This window comes from Hippocampus zosterae, chromosome 5 (genome assembly GCF_025434085.1).
Source record: "Hippocampus zosterae strain Florida chromosome 5, ASM2543408v3, whole genome shotgun sequence".
Classification (NCBI taxonomy): domain Eukaryota; kingdom Metazoa; phylum Chordata; class Actinopteri; order Syngnathiformes; family Syngnathidae; genus Hippocampus; species Hippocampus zosterae.
In genome coordinates, this window is record NC_067455.1 from 27,637,275 (window position 1) to 27,656,908 (window position 19,634).

The following is a 19,634-nucleotide window of genomic DNA, read 5'->3' on the forward strand; positions in this document are numbered from 1 at the left end:
CCCGCACCCTGCCATTGAGACTGAACGGGATTATTTATTTTTTTAACTCGGCCTCAGGGCCGGGGCGGGCTTCGCCCCCGGTACCTCCAGCCGCTTCTATTTACGCGCGCCGTGTTCCAACATATTCACCCCGGCCAAGAGGCCTCTTCCCCGGCCACACTCGTCCGCCGGGCCGGCCCGCACCCCGCCATTGAGACTGCACAGGAATTATTATTTTTTTATCTCTCAACCTGTCCAAGAGGCCTGCTGCCCGCCGCACTCGCCGCCGGGCCGGCCCGCACCCCGCCATTGAGACTGAACGGGGATTATTATTTTTTTTAACTCGGCCTCCGGGCCGGGGCGGGCTTCGCCCCCGGTACCTCCAGCCGCTTCTATTTACGCGCGCCGCGTTCCAACATATTCACCCCGGCCAAGAGGCCTCTTCCCCGGCCACACTCGTCCGCCGGGCCGGCCCGCACCCCGCCGTTGAGACTGCACGGGAATTATTATTTTTTTATCTCTCAACCTGTCCAAGAGGCCTGCTGCCCGCCGCACTCGCCGCCGGGCCGGACCGCACCCCGCCATTGAGACTGAACGGGATTATTATTTTTTTTAACTCGGCCTCCGGGCCGGGGCGGGCTTCGCCCCCGGTACCTCCAGCCGCTTCTATTTACGCGCGCCGCGTTCCAACATATTCACCCCGGCCAAGAGGCCTATTCCCCGGCCCGCACCCCGCCATTGAGACTGCACGGGAATTATTATTTTTTTATCTCTCAGCCTGTCCAAGAGGCCTGCTGCCCGCCGCACTCGCCGCCGGGCCGGCCCGCACCCCGCCATTGAGACTGAACGGGGATTATTATTTTTTTTAACTCGGCCTCCGGGCCGGGGCGGGCTTCGCCCCCGGTACCTCCAGCCGCTTCTATTTACGCGTGCCGCGTTCCAACATATTCACCCCGGCCAAGAGGCCTATTCCCCGGCCCGCACCCCGCCATTGAGACTGCATGGGAATTATTATTTTTTTATCTCTCAACCTGTCCAAGAGGCCTGCTGCCCGCCGCAATCGCCGCCGGGCCGGCCCGCACCCTGCCATTGAGACTGAACGGGATTATTTATTTTTTTAACTTGGCCCCCGGGCCGGGGCGGGCATCGCCCCCGGTACCTCCAGCCGCTACTATTTCCGCGGGCCGTGTTCCAACACTATTCACCCCGGCCAAGAGGCCTATTCCCCGGCCCGCACCCCGCCATTGAGACTGCACGGGAATTATTATTTTTTTATCTCTCAACCTGTCCAAGAGGCCTGCTGCCCGCCGCACTCGCCGCCGGGCCGGCCCGCACCCCGCCATTGAGACTGAACGGGGATTATTATTTTTTTTAACTCGGCCTCCGGGCCGGGGCGGGCTTCGCCCCCGGTACCTCCAGCCGCTTCTATTTACGCGCGCCGCGTTCCAACATATTCACCCCGGCCAAGAGGCCTATTCCCCGGCCCGCACCCCGCCATTGAGACTGCAAGGGAATTATTATTTTTTTATCTCTCAACCTGTCCAAGAGGCCTGCTGCCCGCCGCAATTGCCGCCGGGCCGGCCCGCACCCTGCCATTGAGACTGAACGGGAATTATTATTTTTTTATCTCTCAACCTGTCCAAGAGGCCTGCTGCCCGCCGCAATCGCCGCCGGGCCGGCCCGCACCCTGCCATTGAGACTGAACGGGATTATTTATTTTTTTAACTCGGCCTCCGGGCCGGGGCGGGCTTCGCCCCCGGTACCTCCAGCCGCTTCTATTTACGCGCGCCGCGTTCCAACATATTCACCCCGGCCAAGAGGCCTATTCCCCGGCCCACACCCCGCCATTGAGACTGCATGGGAATTATTATTTTTTTATCTCTCAACCTGTCCAAGAGGCCTGCTGCCCGCCGCAATCGCCGCCGGGCCGGCCCGCACCCTGCCATTGAGACTGAACGGGGATTATTTATTTTTTTAACTTGGCCGCCGTGCCGGGGCGGGCATCGCCCCCGGTACCTCCAGCCGCTACTATTTCCGCGGGCCGTGTTCCAACACTATTCACCCCGGCCAAGAGGCCTATTCCCCGGCCCGCACCCCGCCATTGAGACTGCACGGGAATTATTATTTTTTTATCTCTCAACCTGTCCAAGAGGCCTGCTGCCCGCCGCACTCGCCGCCGGGCCGGCCCACACCCTGCCATTGAGACTGAACGGGGATTATTTATTTTTTTAACTTGGCCGCCGGCCCGGGGCGGGCATCGCCCCCGGTACCTCCAGCCGCTACTATTTCCGCGGGCCGTGTTCCAACACTATTCACCCCGGCCAAGAGGCCTATTCCCCGGCCCGCACCCCGCCATTGAGACTGCATGGGAATTATTATTTTTTTATCTCTCAACCTGTCCAAGAGGCCTGCTGCCCGCCGCAATCGCCGCCGGGCCGGCCCGCACCCTGCCATTGAGACTGAACGGGAATTATTATTTTTTTATCTCTCAACCTGTCCAAGAGGCCTGCTGCCCGCCGCACTCGCCGCCGGGCCGGCCCGCACCCCGCCATTGAGACTGAACGGGGATTATTATTTTTTTTAACTCGGCCTCCGGGCCGGGGCGGGCTTCGCCCCCGGTACCTCCAGCCGCTTCTATTTACGCGCGCCGCGTTCCAACATATTCACCCCGGCCAAGAGGCCTCTTCCCTGGCCACACTCGTCCGCCGGGCCGGCCCGCACCCCGCCCTTGAGACTGCACGGGAATTATTATTTTTTTATCTCTCAACCTGTCCAAGAGGCCTGCTGCCCGCCGCACTCGCCACCGGGCCTCCCCGCAACCCGCCATTGAGACTGAAGGGGATTATTACTTTTTTTAACTCGGCCTTCGGGCCGGGGCGGGCTTCGCCCCCGGTACCTCCAGCCGCTTCTATTTACGCGCGCCGCGTTCCAACATATTCACCCCGGCCAAGAGGCCTATTCCCCGGCCCGCACCCCGCCATTGAGACTGCACGGGAATTATTATTTTTATATCTCTCAACCTGTCCAAGAGGCCTGCTGCCCGCCGCAATCGCCGCCGGGCCGGCCCGCACCCTGCCATTGAGACTACACGGGAATTATTTTTTTTTTTATCTCTCAACCTGTCCAAGAGTTCTGCTGCCCGCCGCAATCGCCGCCGGGCCGGCCCGCACCCTGCCATTGAGACTGAACGGGGATTATTTATTTTTTTAACTTGGCCGCCGGGCCGGGGCGGGCATCGCCCCCGGTACCTCCAGCCGCTACTATTTCCGCGGGCCGTGTTCCAACACTATTCACCCCGGCCAAGAGGCCTATTCCCCGGCCCGCACCCCGCCATTGAGACTGCACGGGAATTATTATTTTTTTATCTCTCAACCTGTCCAAGAGGCCTGCTGCCCGCCGCACTCGCCGCCGGGCCGGCCCGCACCCTGCCATTGAGACTGAACGGGGATTATTTATTTTTTTAACTTGGCCACCGGGCCGGGGCGGGCATCGCCCCCGGTACCTCCAGCCGCTACTATTTCCGCGGGCCGTGTTCCAACACTATTCACCCCGGCCAAGAGGCCTATTCCCCGGCCCGCACCCCGCCATTGAGACTGCACGGGAATTATTATTTTTTTATCTCTCAACCTGTCCAAGAGGCCTGCTGCCCGCCGCACTCGCCGCCGGGCCGGCCCGCACCCCGCCATTGAGACTGTACGGGGATTATTATTTTTTTTAACTCGGCCGCCGGGCCGGGGCGGGCTTCGCCCCCGGTACCTCCAGCCGCTTCTATTTACGCGCGCCGCGTTCCAACATATTCACCCCGGCCAAGAGCCCTCTTCCCCGGCCACACTCGTCCGCCGGGCCGGCCCGCACCCCGCCATTGAGACTGCACGGGAATTATTATTTTTTTATCTCTCAACCTGTCCAAGAGGCCTGCTGCCCGCCGCACTCGCCGCCGGGCCGGCCCGCACCCCGCCATTGAGACTGAACGGGGATTATTATTTTTTTTAACTCGGCCTCCGGGCCGGGGCGGGCTTCGCCCCCGGTACCTCCAGCCGCTTCTATTTACGCGCGCCGCGTTCCAACATATTCACCCCGGCAAAGAGGCCTCTTCCCCGGCCACACTCGTCCGCCGGGCCGGCCCGCACCCCGCCATTGAGACTGCACGGGAATTATTATTTTTTTATCTCTCAACCTGTCCAAGAGGCCTGCTGCCCGCCGCAATCGCCGCCGGGCCGGCCCGCACCCTGCCATTGAGACTGAACGGGGATTATTTATTTTTTTAACTTGGCCGCCGGCCCGGGACGGGCATCGCCCCCGGTACCTCCAGCCGCTACTATTTCTGCGGGCCGTGTTCCAACACTATTCACCCCGGCCAAGAGGCCTATTCCCCGGCCCGCACCCCGCCATTGAAACTGCATGGGAATTATTATTTTTTTATCTCTCAACCTGTCCAAGAGGCCTGCTGCCCGCCCCAATCACCGCCGGGCCGGCCCGCACCCTGCCATTGAGACTGAACGGGGATTTTTTTTTTTTTTAACTTGGCCGCCGGGCCGGGGCGGGCATCGCCCCCAGTACCTCCAGCCGCTACTATTTCCGCGGGCCGTGTTCCAACACTATTCACCCCGGCCAAGAGGCCTATTCCCCGGCCCGCACCCCGCCATTGAAACTGCATGGGAATTATTATTTTTTTATCTCTCAACCTGTCCAAGAGGCCTGCTGCCCGCCGCACTCGCCGCCGGGCCGGCCCGCACCCCGCCATTGAGACTGAACGGGGATTATTATTTTTTTTAACTCGGCCTCCGGGCCGGGGCGGGCTTCGCCCCCGGTACCTCCAGCCGCTTCTATTTACGCGCGCCGCGTTCCAACATATTCACCCCGGCCAAGAGGCCTATTCCCCGGCCCGCACCCCGCCATTGAGACTGCACGGGAATTATTATTTTTTTATCTCTCAACCTGTCCAAGAGGCCTGCTGCCCGCCGCACTCGCAGCCGGGCCGGCCCGCACCCCGCCATTGAGACTGAACGGGGATTATTATTTTTTTTAACTCGGCCTCCGGGCCGGGGCGGGCTTCGCCCCCGGTACCTCCAGCCGCTTCTATTTACGCGCGCCGCGTTCCAACATATTCACCCCGGCCAAGAGGCCTATTCCCCGGCCCGCACCCCGCCATTGAGACTGCATGGGAATTATTATTTTTTTATCTCTCAACCTGTCCAAGAGGCCTGCTGCCCGCCGCAATTGCCGCCGGGCCGGCCCGCACCCTGCCATTGAGACTGAACGGGAATTATTATTTTTTTATCTCTCAACCTGTCCAAGAGGCCTGCTGCCCGCCGCACTCGCCGCCGGGCCGGCCCGCACCCCGCCATTGAGACTGAACGGGGATTATTATTTTTTTTAACTCAGCCTCCGGGCCGGGGCGGGCTTCGCCCCCGGTACCTCCAGCCGCTTCTATTTACGCGCGCCGTGTTCCAACATATTCACCCCGGCCAAGAGGCCTCTTCCCCGGCCACACTCGTCCGCCGGGCCGGACCGCACCCCGCCATTGAGACTGCACGGGAATTATTATTTTTTTATCTCTCAACCTGTCCAAGAGGCCTGCTGCCCGCCGCACTCGCCGCCGGGCCGGCCCGCACCCCGCCATTGAGACTGAACGGGGATTATTATTTTTTTTAACTCGGCCTCCGGGCCGGGGCGGGCTTCGCCCCCGGTACCTCCAGCCGCTTCTATTTACGCGCGCCGCGTTCCAACATATTCACCCCGGCCAAGAGGCCTCTTCCCCGGCCACACTCGTCCGCCGGGCCGGCCCGCACCCCGCCGTTGAGACTGCACGGGAATTATTATTTTTTTATCTCTCAACCTGTCCAAGAGGCCTGCTGCCCGCCGCACTCGCCGCCGGGCCGGACCGCACCCCGCCATTGAGACTGAACGGGATTATTATTTTTTTTAACTCGGCCTCCGGGCCGGGGCGGGCTTCGCCCCCGGTACCTCCAGCCGCTTCTATTTACGCGCGCCGCGTTCCAACATATTCACCCCGGCCAAGAGGCCTATTCCCCGGCCCGCACCCCGCCATTGAGACTGCACGGGAATTATTATTTTTTTATCTCTCAACCTGTCCAAGAGGCCTGCTGCACGCCGCACTCGCCGCCGGGCCGGCCCGCACCCCGCCATTGAGACTGAACGGGGATTATTATTTTTTTTAACTCGGCCTCCGGGCCGGGGCGTGCTTCGCCCCCGGTACCTCCAGCCGCTTCTATTTACGCGCGCCGCGTTCCAACATATTCACCCCGGCCAAGAGGCCTATTCCCCGGCCCGCACCCCGCCATTGAGACTGCATGGGAATTATTATTTTTTTATCTCTCAACCTGTCCAAGAGGCCTGCTGCCCGCCGCAATCGCCGCCGGGCCGGCCCGCACCCTGCCATTGAGACTGAACGGGATTATTTATTTTTTTAACTTGGCCGCCGGGCCGGGGCGGGCATCGCCCCCGGTACCTCCAGCCGCTACTATTTCCGCGGGCCGTGTTCCAACACTATTCACCCCGGCCAAGAGGCCTATTCCCCGGCCCGCACCCCGCCATTGAGACTGCACGGGAATTATTATTTTTTTATCTCTCAACCTGTCCAAGAGGCCTGCTGCCCGCCGCAATTGCCGCCGGGCCGGCCCGCACCCTGCCATTGAGACTGAACGGGAATTATTATTTTTTTTATCTCTCAACCTGTCCAAGAGGCCTGCTGCCCGCCGCAATCGCCGCCGGGCCGGCCCGCACCCTGCCATTGAGACTGAACGGGGATTATTTATTTTTTTAACTTGGCCGCCGGGCCAGGGCGGGCATCGCCCCCGGTACCTCCAGCCGCTACTATTTCCGCGGGCCGTGTTCCAACACTATTCACCCCGGCCAAGAGGCCTATTCCCCGGCCCGCACCCCGCCATTGAGACTGCACGGGAATTATTATTTTTTTATCTCTCAACCTGTCCAAGAGGCCTGCTGCCCGCCGCACTCGCTGCCGGGCCGGCCCGCACCCCGCCATTGAGACTGAACGGGGATTATTATTTTTTTTAACTCGGCCTCCGGGCCGGGGCGGGCTTCGCCCCCGGTACCTCCAGCCGCTTCTATTTACGCGCGCCGCGTTCCAACATATTCACCCCGGCCAAGAGGCCTATTCCCCGGCCCGCACCCCGCCATTGAGACTGCATGGGAATTATTATTTTTTTATCTCTCAACCTGTCCAAGAGGCCTGCTGCCCGCCGCAATCGCCGCCGGGCCGGCCCGCACCCTGCCATTGAGACTGAACGGGATTATTTATTTTTTTAACTTGGCCGCCGGGCCGGGGCGGGCATCGCCCCCGGTACCTCCAGCCGCTACTATTTCCGCGGGCCGTGTTCCAACACTATTCACCCCGGCCAAGAGGCCTATTCCCCGGCCCGCACCCCGCCATTGAGACTGCACGGGAATTATTATTTTTTTATCTCTCAACCTGTCCAAGAGGCCTGCTGCCCGCCGCACTCGCCGCCGGGCCGGCCCGCACCCCGCCATTGAGACTGAACGGGATTATTATTTTTTTTAACTCGGCCTCCGGGCCGGGGCGGGCTTCGCCCCCGGTACCTCCAGCCGCTTCTATTTACGCGCGCCGCGTTCCAACATATTCACCCCGGCCAAGAGGCCTATTCCCCGGCCCGCACCCCGCCATTGAGACTGCACGGGAATTATTATTTTTTTATCTCTCAACCTGTCCAAGAGGCCTGCTGCCCGCCGCACTCGCCGCCGGGCCGGCCCGCACCCCGCCATTGAGACTGAACGGGGATTATTATTTTTTTTAACTCGGCCTCCGGGCCGGGGCGGGCTTCGCCCCCGGTACCTCCAGCCGCTTCTATTTACGCGCGCCGCGTTCCAACATATTCACCCCGGCCAAGAGGCCTATTCCCCGGCCCGCACCCCGCCATTGAGACTGCAAGGGAATTATTATTTTTTTATCTCTCAACCTGTCCAAGAGGCCTGCTGCCCGCCGCAATTGCCGCCGGGCCGGCCCGCACCCTGCCATTGAGACTGAACGGGAATTATTATTTTTTTATCTCTCAACCTGTCCAAGAGGCCTGCTGCCCGCCGCAATCGCCGCCGGGCCGGCCCGCACCCTGCCATTGAGACTGAGCGGGGATTATTTATTTTTTTAACTTGGCCGCCGGGCCAGGGCGGGCATCGCCCCCGGTACCTCCAGCCGCTCCTATTTCCGCGGGCCGTGTTCCAACACTATTCACCCCGGCCAAGAGGCCTATTCCCCGGCCCGCACCCCGCCATTGAGACTGCACGGGAATTATTATTTTTTTATCTCTCAACCTGTCCAAGAGGCCTGCTGCCCGCCGCACTCGCTGCCGGGCCGGCCCGCACCCCGCCATTGAGACTGAACGGGGATTATTATTTTTTTTAACTCGGCCTCCGGGCCGGGGCGGGCTTCGCCCCCGGTACCTCCAGCCGCTTCTATTTACGCGCGCCGCGTTCCAACATATTCACCCCGGCCAAGAGGCCTATTCCCCGGCCCGCACCCCGCCATTGAGACTGCATGGGAATTATTATTTTTTTATCTCTCAACCTGTCCAAGAGGCCTGCTGCCCGCCGCAATCGCCGCCGGGCCGGCCCGCACCCTGCCATTGAGACTGAACGGGATTATTTATTTTTTTAACTTGGCCGCCGGGCCGGGGCGGGCATCGCCCCCGGTACCTCCAGCCGCTACTATTTCCGCGGGCCGTGTTCCAACACTATTCACCCCGGCCAAGAGGCCTATTCCCCGGCCCGCACCCCGCCATTGAGACTGCACGGGAATTATTATTTTTTTATCTCTCAACCTGTCCAAGAGGCCTGCTGCCCGCCGCACTCGCCGCCGGGCCGGCCCGCACCCCGCCATTGAGACTGAACGGGGATTATTATTTTTTTTAACTTGGCCTCCGGGCCGGGGCGGGCTTCGCCCCCGGTACCTCCAGCCGCTTCTATTTACGCGCGCCGCGTTCCAACATATTCACCCCGGCCAAGAGGCCTATTCCCCGGCCCGCACCCCGCCATTGAGACTGCACGGGAATTATTATTTTTTTATCTCTCAACCTGTCCAAGAGGCCTGCTGCCCGCCGCACTCGCCGCCGGGCCGGCCCGCACCCCGCCATTGAGACTGAACGGGGATTATTATTTTTTTTAACTCGGCCCCCGGGCCGGGGCGGGCTTCGCCCCCGGTACCTCCAGCCGCTTCTATTTACGCGCGCCGCGTTCCAACATATTCACCCCGGCCAAGAGGCCTATTCCCCGGCCCGCACCCCGCCATTGAGACTGCAAGGGAATTATTATTTTTTTATCTCTCAACCTGTCCAAGAGGCCTGCTGCCCGCCGCAATTGCCGCCGGGCCGGCCCGCACCCTGCCATTGAGACTGAACGGGAATTATTATTTTTTTATCTCTCAACCTGTCCAAGAGGCCTGCTGCCCGCCGCAATCGCCGCCGGGCCGGCCCGCACCCCGCCATTGAGACTGAACGGGGATTATTATTTTTTTTAACTCGGCCTCCGGGCCGGGGCGGGCTTCGCCCCCGGTACCTCCAGCCGCTTCTATTTACGCGCGCCGCGTTCCAACATATTCACCCCGGCCAAGAGGCCTATTCCCCGGCCCGCACCCCGCCATTGAGACTGCATGGGAATTATTATTTTTTTATCTCTCAACCTGTCCAAGAGGCCTGCTGCCCGCCGCAATCGCCGCCGGGCCGGCCCGCACCCTGCCATTGAGACTGAACGGGATTATTTATTTTTTTAACTTGGCCGCCGGGCGGGGCGGGCATCGCCCCCGGTACCTCCAGCCGCTACTATTTCCGCGGGCCGTGTTCCAACACTATTCACCCCAGCCAAGAGGCCTATTCCCCGGCCCGCACCCCGCCATTGAGACTGCACGGGAATTATTATTTTTTTATCTCTCAACCTGTCCAAGAGGCCTGCTGCCCGCCGCACTCGCCGCCGGGCCGGCCCGCACCCCGCCATTGAGACTGAACGGGGATTATTATTTTTTTTAACTCGGCCTCCGGGCCGGGGCAGGCTTCGACCCCGGTACCTCCAGCCGCTTCTATTTACGCGCGCCGCGTTCCAACATATTCACCCCGGCCAAGAGGCCTCTTCCCCGGCCACACTCGTCCGCCGGGGCGGCCCGCACCCCGCCATTGAGACTACACGGGAATTATTTTTTTTTTTATCTCTCAACCTGTCCAAGAGGCCTGCTGCCCGCCGCAATCGCCGCCGGGCCGGCCCGCACCCTGCCATTGAGACTGAACGGGGATTATTTATTTTTTTAACTTGGCCGCCGGGCCGGGGCGGGCATCGCCCCCGGTACCTCCAGCCGCTACTATTTCCGCGGGCCGTGTTCCAACACTATTCACCCCGGCCAAGAGGCCTATTCCCCGGCCCGCACCCCGCCATTGAGACTGCACGGGAATTATTATTTTTTTATCTCTCAACCTGTCCAAGAGGCCTGCTGCCCGCCGCACTCGCCGCCGGGCCGGCCCGCACCCCGCCATTGAGACTGTACGGGGATTATTATTTTTTTTAACTCGGCCGCCGGGCCGGGGCGGGCTTCGCCCCCGGTACCTCCAGCCGCTTCTATTTACGCGCGCCGCGTTCCAACATATTCACCCCGGCCAAGAGGCCTCTTCCCCGGCCACACTCGTCCGCCGGGCCGGCCCGCACCCCGCCATTGAGACTGCACGGGAATTATTATTTTTTTATCTCTCAACCTGTCCAAGAGGCCTGCTGCCCGCCGCACTCGCCGCCGGGCCGGCCCGCACCCCGCCATTGAGACTGAACGGGGATTATTATTTTTTTTAACTCTGCCTCCGGGCCGGGGCGGGCTTCGCCCCCGGTACCTCCAGCCGCTTCTATTTACGCGCGCCGCGTTCCAACATATTCACCCCGGCAAAGAGGCCTCTTCCCCGGCCACACTCGTCCGCCGGGCCGGCCCGCACCCCGCCATTGAGACTGCACGGGAATTATTATTTTTTTATCTCTCAACCTGTCCAAGAGGCCTGCTGCCCGCCGCAATCGCCGCCGGGCCGGCCCGCACCCTGCCATTGAGACTGAACGGGGATTTTTTTTTTTTTTAACTTGGCCGCCGGGCCGGGGCGGGCATCGCCCCCGGTACCTCCAGCCGCTACTATTTCCGCGGGCCGTGTTCCAACACTATTCACCCCGGCCAAGAGGCCTAGTCCCCGGCCCGCACCCCGCCATTGAAACTGCATGGGAATTATTATTTTTTTATCTCTCAACCTGTCCAAGAGGCCTGCTGCCCGCCGCACTCGCCGCCGGGCCGGCCTGCACCCCGCCATTGAGACTGAACGGGGATTATTTTTTTTTTTAACTCGGCCTCCGGGCCGGGGCGGGCTTCGCCCCCGGTACCTCCAGCCGCTTCTATTTACGCGCGCCGCGTTCCAACATATTCACCCCGGCCAAGAGGCCTATTCCCCGGCCCGCACCCCGCCATTGAGACTGCATGGGAATTATTATTTTTTTATCTCTCAACCTGTCCAAGAGGCCTGCTGCCCGCCGCAATTGCCGCCGGGCAGGCCCGCACCCTGCCATTGAGACTGAACGGGAATTATTATTTTTTTATCTCTCAACCTGTCCAAGAGGCCTGCTGCCCGCCGCACTCGCCGCCGGGCCGGCCCGCACCCTGCCATTGAGACTGAACGGGGATTATTTATTTTTTTAACTTGGCCGCCGGGCCGGGGCGGGCATCGCCCCCGGTACCTCCAGCCGCTACTATTTCCGCGGGCCGTGTTCCAACACTATTCACCCCGGCCAAGAGGCCTATTCCCCGGCCCGCACCCCGCCATTGAGACTGCATGGGAATTATTATTTTTTTATCTCTCAACCTGTCCGAGAGGCCTGCTGCCCGCCGCAATCGCCGCCGGGCCGGCCCGCACCCTGCCATTGAGACTGAACGGGGATTTTTTTTTTTTTTAACTTGGCCGCCGGGCCGGGGCGGGCATCGCCCCCGGTACCTCCAGCCGCTACTATTTCCGCGGGCCGTGTTCCAACACTATTCACCCCGGCCAAGAGGCCTATTCCCCGGCCCGCACCCCGCCATTGAAACTGCATGGGAATTATTATTTTTTTATCTCTCAACCTGTCCAAGAGGCCTGCTGCCCGCCGCACTCGCCGCCGGGCCGGCCCGCACCCCGCCATTGAGACTGAACGGGGATTATTTTTTTTTTTAACTCGGCCTCCGGGCCGGGGCGGGCTTCGCCCCCGGTACCTCCAGCCGCTTCTATTTACGCGCGCCGCGTTCCAACATATTCACCCCGGCCAAGAGGCCTATTCCCCGGCCCGCACCCCGCCATTGAGACTGCATGGGAATTATTATTTTTTTATCTCTCAACCTGTCCAAGAGGCCTGCTGCCCGCCGCAATTGCCGCCGGGCCGGCCCGCACCCTGCCATTGAGACTGAACGGGAATTATTATTTTTTTATCTCTCAACCTGTCCAAGAGGCCTGCTGCCCGCCGCACTCGCCGCCGGGCCGGCCCGCACCCTGCCATTGAGACTGAACGGGGATTATTTATTTTTTTAACTTGGCCGCCGGGCCGGGGCGGGCATCGCCCCCGGTACCTCCAGCCGCTACTATTTCCGCGGGCCGTGTTCCAACACTATTCACCCCGGCCAAGAGGCCTATTCCCCGGCCCGCACCCCGCCATTGAGACTGCATGGGAATTATTATTTTTTTATCTCTCAACCTGTCCAAGAGGCCTGCTGCCCGCCGCAATCGCCGCCGGGCCGGCCCGCACCCTGCCATTGAGACTGAACGGGATTATTTATTTTTTTAATTTGGCCGCCGGGCCGGGGCGGGCATCGCCCCCGGTACCTCCAGCCGCTACTATTTCCGCGGGCCGTGTTCCAACACTATTCACCCCGGCCAAGAGGCCTATTCCCCGGCCCGCACCCCGCCATTGAGACTGCACGGGAATTATTATTTTTTTATCTCTCAACCTGTCCAAGAGGCCTGCTGCCCGCCGCACTCGCCGCCGGGCCGGCCCGCACCCCGCCATTGAGACTGAACGGGGATTATTATTTTTTTTAACTCGGCCTCCGGGCCGGGGCGGGCTTCGCCCCCGGTACCTCCAGCCGCTTCTATTTACGCGCGCCGCGTTCCAACATATTCACCCCGGCCAAGAGGCCTATTCCCCGGCCCGCACCCCGCCATTGAGACTGCATGGGAATTATTATTTTTTTATCTCTCAACCTGTCCAAGAGGCCTGCTGCCCGCCGCAATCGCCGCCGGGCCGGCCCGCACCCTGCCATTGAGACTGAACGGGATTATTTATTTTTTTAACTTGGCCGCCGGGCCGGGGCGGGCATCGCCCCCGGTACCTCCAGCCGCTACTATTTCTGCGGGCCGTGTTCCAACACTATTCACCCCGGCCAAGAGGCCTATTCCCCGGCCCGCACCCCGCCATTGAGACTGCACGGGAATTATTATTTTTTTATCTCTCAACCTGTCCAAGAGGCCTGCTGCCCGCCGCACTCGCCGCCTGGCCGGCCCGCACCCCGCCATTGAGACTGAACGGGGATTATTATTTTTTTTAACTCGGCCTCCGGGCCGGGGCGGGCTTCGCCCCCGGTACCTCCAGCCGCTTCTATTTACGCGCGCCGCGTTCCAACATATTCACCCCGGCCAAGAGGCCTATTCCCCGGCCCGCACCCCGCCATTGAGACTGCATGGGAATTATTATTTTTTTATCTCTCAACCTGTCCAAGAGGCCTGCTGCCCGCCGCAATCGCCGCCGGGCCGGCCCGCACCCTGCCATTGAGACTGAACGGGATTATTTATTTTTTTAACTTGGCCGCCGGGCCGGGGCGGGCATCGCCCCCGGTACCTCCAGCCGCTTCTATTTACGCGCGCCGCGTTCCAACATATTCACCCCGGCCAAGAGGCCTATTCCCCGGCCCGCACCCCGCCATTGAGACTGCACGGGAATTATTATTTTTTTATCTCTCAACCTGTCCAAGAGGCCTGCTGCCCGCCGCACTCGCCGCCGGGCCGGCCCGCACCCCGCCATTGAGACTGAACGGGGATTATTATTTTTTTTAACTCGGCCTCCGGGCCGGGGCGGGCTTCGCCCCCGGTACCTCCAGCCGCTTCTATTTACGCGCGCCGCGTTGCAACATATTCACCCCGGCCAAGAGGCCTATTCCCCGGCCCGCACCCCGCCATTGAGACTGCATGGGAATTATTATTTTTTTATCTCTCAACCTGTCCAAGAGGCCTGCTGCCCGCCGCAATCGCCGCCGGGCCGGCCCGCACCCTGCCATTGAGACTGAACGGGATTATTTATTTTTTTAACTTGGCCGCCGGGCCGGGGCGGGCATCGCCCCGGTACCTCCAGCCGCTACTATTTCCGCGGGCCGTGTTCCAACACTATTCACCCCGGCCAAGAGGCCTATTCCCCGGCCCGCACCCCGCCATTGAGACTGCACGGGAATTATTATTTTTTTATCTCTCAACCTGTCCAAGAGGCCTGCTGCCCGCCGCACTCGCTGCCGGGCCGGCCCGCACCCCGCCATTGAGACTGAACGGGGATTATTATTTTTTTTAACTCGGCCTCCGGGCCGGGGCGGGCTTCGCCCCCGGTACCTCCAGCCGCTTCTATTTACGCGCGCCGCGTTCCAACATATTCACCCCGGCCAAGAGGCCTATTCCCCGGCCCGCACCCCGCCATTGAGACTGCATGGGAATTATTATTTTTTTATCTCTCAACCTGTCCAAGAGGCCTGCTGCCCGCCGCAATCGCCGCCGGGCCGGCCCGCACCCCGCCATTGAGACTGAACGGGGATTATTATTTTTTTTAACTCGGCCTCCGGGCCGGGGCGGGCTTCGCCCCCGGTACCTCCAGCCGCTTCTATTTACGCGCGCCGCGTTCCAACATATTCACCCCGGCCAAGAGGCCTATTCCCCGGCCCGCACCCCGCCATTGAGACTGCATGGGAATTATTATTTTTTTATCTCTCAACCTGTCCAAGAGGCCTGCTGCCCGCCGCAATCGCCGCCGGGCCGGGCCGCACCCCGCCATTGAGACTGAACGGGGATTATTATTTTTTTTAACTCGGCCTCCGGGCCGGGGCGGGCTACGCCCCCGGTACCTCCAGCCGCTTCTATTTACGCGCGCCGCGTTCCAACATATTCACCCCGGCCAAGAGGCCTATTCCCCGGCCCGCACCCCGCCATTGAGACTGCATGGGAATTATTATTTTTTTATCTCTCAACCTGTCCAAGAGGCCTGCTGCCCGCCGCAATCGCCGCCGGGCCGGCCCGCGCCTGCCATTGAGACTGAACGGGATTATTTATTTTTTTAACTTGGCCGCCGGGCCGGGGCGGGCATCGCCCCCGGTACCTCCAGCCGCTACTATTTCCGCGGGCCGTGTTCCAACACTATTCACCCCGGCCAAGAGGCCTATTCCCCGGCCCGCACCCCGCCATTGAGACTGCACGGGAATTATTATTTTTTTATCTCTCAACCTGTCCAAGAGGCCTGCTGCCCGCCGCACTCGCCGCCGGGCCGGCCCGCACTCCGCCATTGAGACTGAACGGGGATTATAATTTTTTTTAACTCGGCCTCCGGGCCGGGGCGGCCTTCGCCCCCGGTACCTCCAGCCGCTTCTATTTACGCGCGCCGCGTTCCAACATATTCACGCCGGCCAAGAGGCCTATTCCCCGGCCCGCACCCCGCCATTGAGACTGCACGGGAATTATTATTTTTTTATCTCTCAACCTGTCCAAGAGGCCTGCTGCCCTCCGCACTCGCCGCCGGGCCGGCCCGCACCCCGCCATTGAGACTGAACGGGGATTATTATTTTTTTTAACTCGGCCTCCGGGCCGGGGCGGGCTTCGCCCCCGGTACCTCCAGCCGCTTCTATTTACGCGCGCCGCGTTCCAACATATTCACCCCGGCCAAGAGGCCTATTCCCCGGCCCGCACCCCGCCATTGAGACTGCAAGGGAATTATTATTTTTTTATCTCTCAACCTGTCCAAGAGGCCTGCTGCCCGCCGCAATTGCCGCCGGGCCGGCCCGCACCCTGCCATTGAGACTGAACGGGAATTATTATTTTTTTATCTCTCAACCTGTCCAAGAGGCCTGCTGCCCGCCGCAATCGCCGCCGGGCCGGCCCGCACCCCGCCATTGAGACTGAACGGGGATTATTATTTTTTTTTAACTCGGCCTCCGGGCCGGGGCGGGCTTCGCCCCCGGTACCTCCAGCCGCTTCTATTTACGCGCGCCGCGTTCCAACATATTCACCCCGGCCAAGAGGCCTATTCCCCGGCCCGCACCCCGCCATTGAGACTGCACGGGAATTATTATTTTTTTATCTCTCAACCTGTCCAAGAGGCCTGCTGCCCGCCGCACTCGCCGCCGGGCCGGCCCGCACCCCGCCATTGAGACTGAACGGGGATTATTTTTTTTTTTAACTCGGCCTCCGGGCCGGGGCGGGCTTCGCCCCCGGTACCTCCAGCCGCTTCTATTTACGCGCGCCGTGTTCCAACATATTCACCCCGGCCAAGAGGCCTCTTCCCCGGCCACACTCGTCCGCCGGGCCGGCCCGCACCCCGCCATTGAGACTGCACGGGAATTATTATTTTTTTATCTCTCAACCTGTCCAAGAGGCCTGCTGCCCGCCGCACTCGCCGCCGGGCCGGCCCGCACCCCGCCATTGAGACTGAACGGGGATTATTATTTTTTTTAACTCGGCCTCCGGGCCAGGGCGGGCTTCGCCCCCGGTACCTCCAGCCGCTTCTATTTACGCGCGCCGCGTTCCAACATATTCACCCCGGCCAAGAGGCCTCTTCCCCGGCCACACTCGTCCGCCGGGCCGGCCCGCACCCCGCCGTTGAGACTGCACGGGAATTATTATTTTTTTATCTCTCAACCTGTCCAAGAGGCCTGCTGCCCACCGCACTCGCCGCCGGGCCGGCCCGCACCCCGCCATTGAGACTGAACGGGGATTATTATTTTTTTTAACTCGGCCTCCGGGCCGGGGCGGGCTTCGCCCCCGGTACCTCCAGCCGCTTCTATTTACGCGCGCTGCGTTCCAACATATTCACCCCGGCCAAGAGGCCTATTCCCCGGCCCGCACCCCGCCATTGAGACTGCAAGGGAATTATTATTTTTTTATCTCTCAACCTGTCCAAGAGGCCTGCTGCCCGCCGCAATTGCCGCCGGGCCGGCCCGCACCCTGCCATTGAGACTGAACGGGAATTATTATTTTTTTATCTCTCAACCTGTCCAAGAGGCCTGCTGCCCGCCGCAATCGCCGCCGGGCCGGCCCGCACCCTGCCATTGAGACTGAACGGGGATTATTTATTTTTTTAACTTGGCCGCCGGGCCAGGGCGGGCATCGCCCCCGGTACCTCCAGCCGCTACTATTTCCGCGGGCCGTGTTCCAACACTATTCACCCCGGCCAAGAGGCCTATTCCCCGGCCCGCACCCCGCCATTGAGACTGCACGGGAATTATTATTTTTTTATCTCTCAACCTGTCCAAGAGGCCTGCTGCCCGCCGCACTCGCTGCCGGGCCGGCCCGCACCCCGCCATTGAGACTGAACGGGGATTATTATTTTTTTTAACTCGGCCTCCGGGCCGGGGCGGGCTTCGCCCCCGGTACCTCCAGCCGCTTCTATTTACGCGCGCCGCGTTCCAACATATTCACCCCGGCCAAGAGGCCTATTCCCCGGCCCGCACCCCGCCATTGAGACTGCATGGGAATTATTATTTTTTTATCTCTCAACCTGTCCAAGAGGCCTGATGCCCGCCGCAATCGCCGCCGGGCCGGCCCGCACCCTGCCATTGAGACTGAACGGGATTATTTATTTTTTTAACTTGGCCGCCGGGCCGGGGCGGGCATCGCCCCCGGTACCTCCAGCCGCTACTATTTCCGCGGGCCGTGTTCCAACACTATTCACCCCGGCCAAGAGGCCTATTCCCCGGCCCGCACCCCGCCATTGAGACTGCACGGGAATTATTATTTTTTTATCTCTCAACCTGTCCAAGAGGCCTGCTGCCCGCCGCACTCGCCGCCGGGCCGGCCCGCACCCCGCCATTGAGACTGAACGGGATTATTATTTTTTTTAACTCGGCCTCCGGGCCGGGGCGGGCTTCGCCCCCGGTACCTCCAGCCGCTTCTATTTACGCGCGCCGCGTTCCAACATATTCACCCCGGCCAAGAGGCCTATTCCCCGGCCCGCACCCCGCCATTGAGACTGTACGGGAATTATTATTTTTTTATCTCTCAACCTGTCCAAGAGGCCTGCTGCCCGCCGCACTCGCCGCTGGGCCGGCCCGCACCCCGCCATTGAGACTGAACGGGGATTATTATTTTTTTTAACTCGGCCTCCGGGCCGGGGCGGGCTTCGCCCCCGGTACCTCCAGCCGCTTCTATTTACGCGCGCCGCGTTCCAACATATTCACCCCGGCCAAGAGGCCTATTCCCCGGCCCGCACCCCGCCATTGAGACTGCAAGGGAATTATTATTTTTTTATCTCTCAACCTGTCCAAGAGGCCTGCTGCCCGCCGCAATTGCCGCCGGGCCGGCCCGCACCCCGCCATTGAGACTGAACGGGGATTATTATTTTTTTTAACTCGGCCTCCGGGCCGGGGCGGGCTTCGCCCCCGGTACCTCCAGCCGCTTCTATTTACGCGCGCCGCGTTCCAACATATTCACCCCGGCCAAGAGGCCTATTCCCCGGCCCGCACCCCGCCATTGAGACTGCATGGGAATTATTATTTTTTTATCTCTCAACCTGTCCAAGAGGCCTGCTGCCCGCCGCAATCGCCGCCGGGCCGGCCCGCACCCTGCCATTGAGACTGAACGGGATTATTTATTTTTTTAACTTGGCCGCCGGGCCGGGGCGGGCATCGCCCCCGGTACCTCCAGCCGCTACTATTTCCGCGGGCCGTGTTCCAACACTATTCACCCCGGCCAAGAGGCCTATTCCCCGGCCCGCACCCCGCCATTGAGACTGCACGGGAATTATTATTTTTTTATCTCTCAACCTGTCCAAGAGGCCTGCTGCCCGCCGCACTCGCCGCCGGGCCGGCCCGCACCCCGCCATTGAGACTGAACGGGATTATTATTTTTTTTAACTCGGCCTCCGGGCAGGGGCGGGCTTCGCCCCCGGTACCTCCAGCCGCTTCTATTTACGCGCGCCGCGTTCCAACATATTCACCCCGGCCAAGAGGCCTATTCCCCGGCCCGCACCCCGCAATTGAGACTGCACGGGAATTATTATTTTTTTATCTCTCAACCTGTCCAAGAGGCCTGCTGCCCGCCGCACTCGCCGCTGGGCCGGCCCGCACCCCGCCATTGAGACTGAACGGGGATTATTATTTTTTTTAACTCGGCCTCCGGGCCGGGGCGGGCTTCGCCCCCGGTACCTCCAGCCGCTTCTATTTACGCGCGCCGCGTTCCAACATATTCACCCCGGCCAAGAGGCCTCTTCCCCGGCCACACTCGTCCGCCGGGCCGGCCCGCACCCCGCCATTGAGACTACACGGGAATTATTTTTTTTTTTATCTCTCAACCTGTCCAAGAGGCCTGCTGCCCGCCGCAATCGCCGCCGGGCCGGCCCGCACCCTGCCATTGAGACTGAACGGGGATTATTTATTTTTTTAA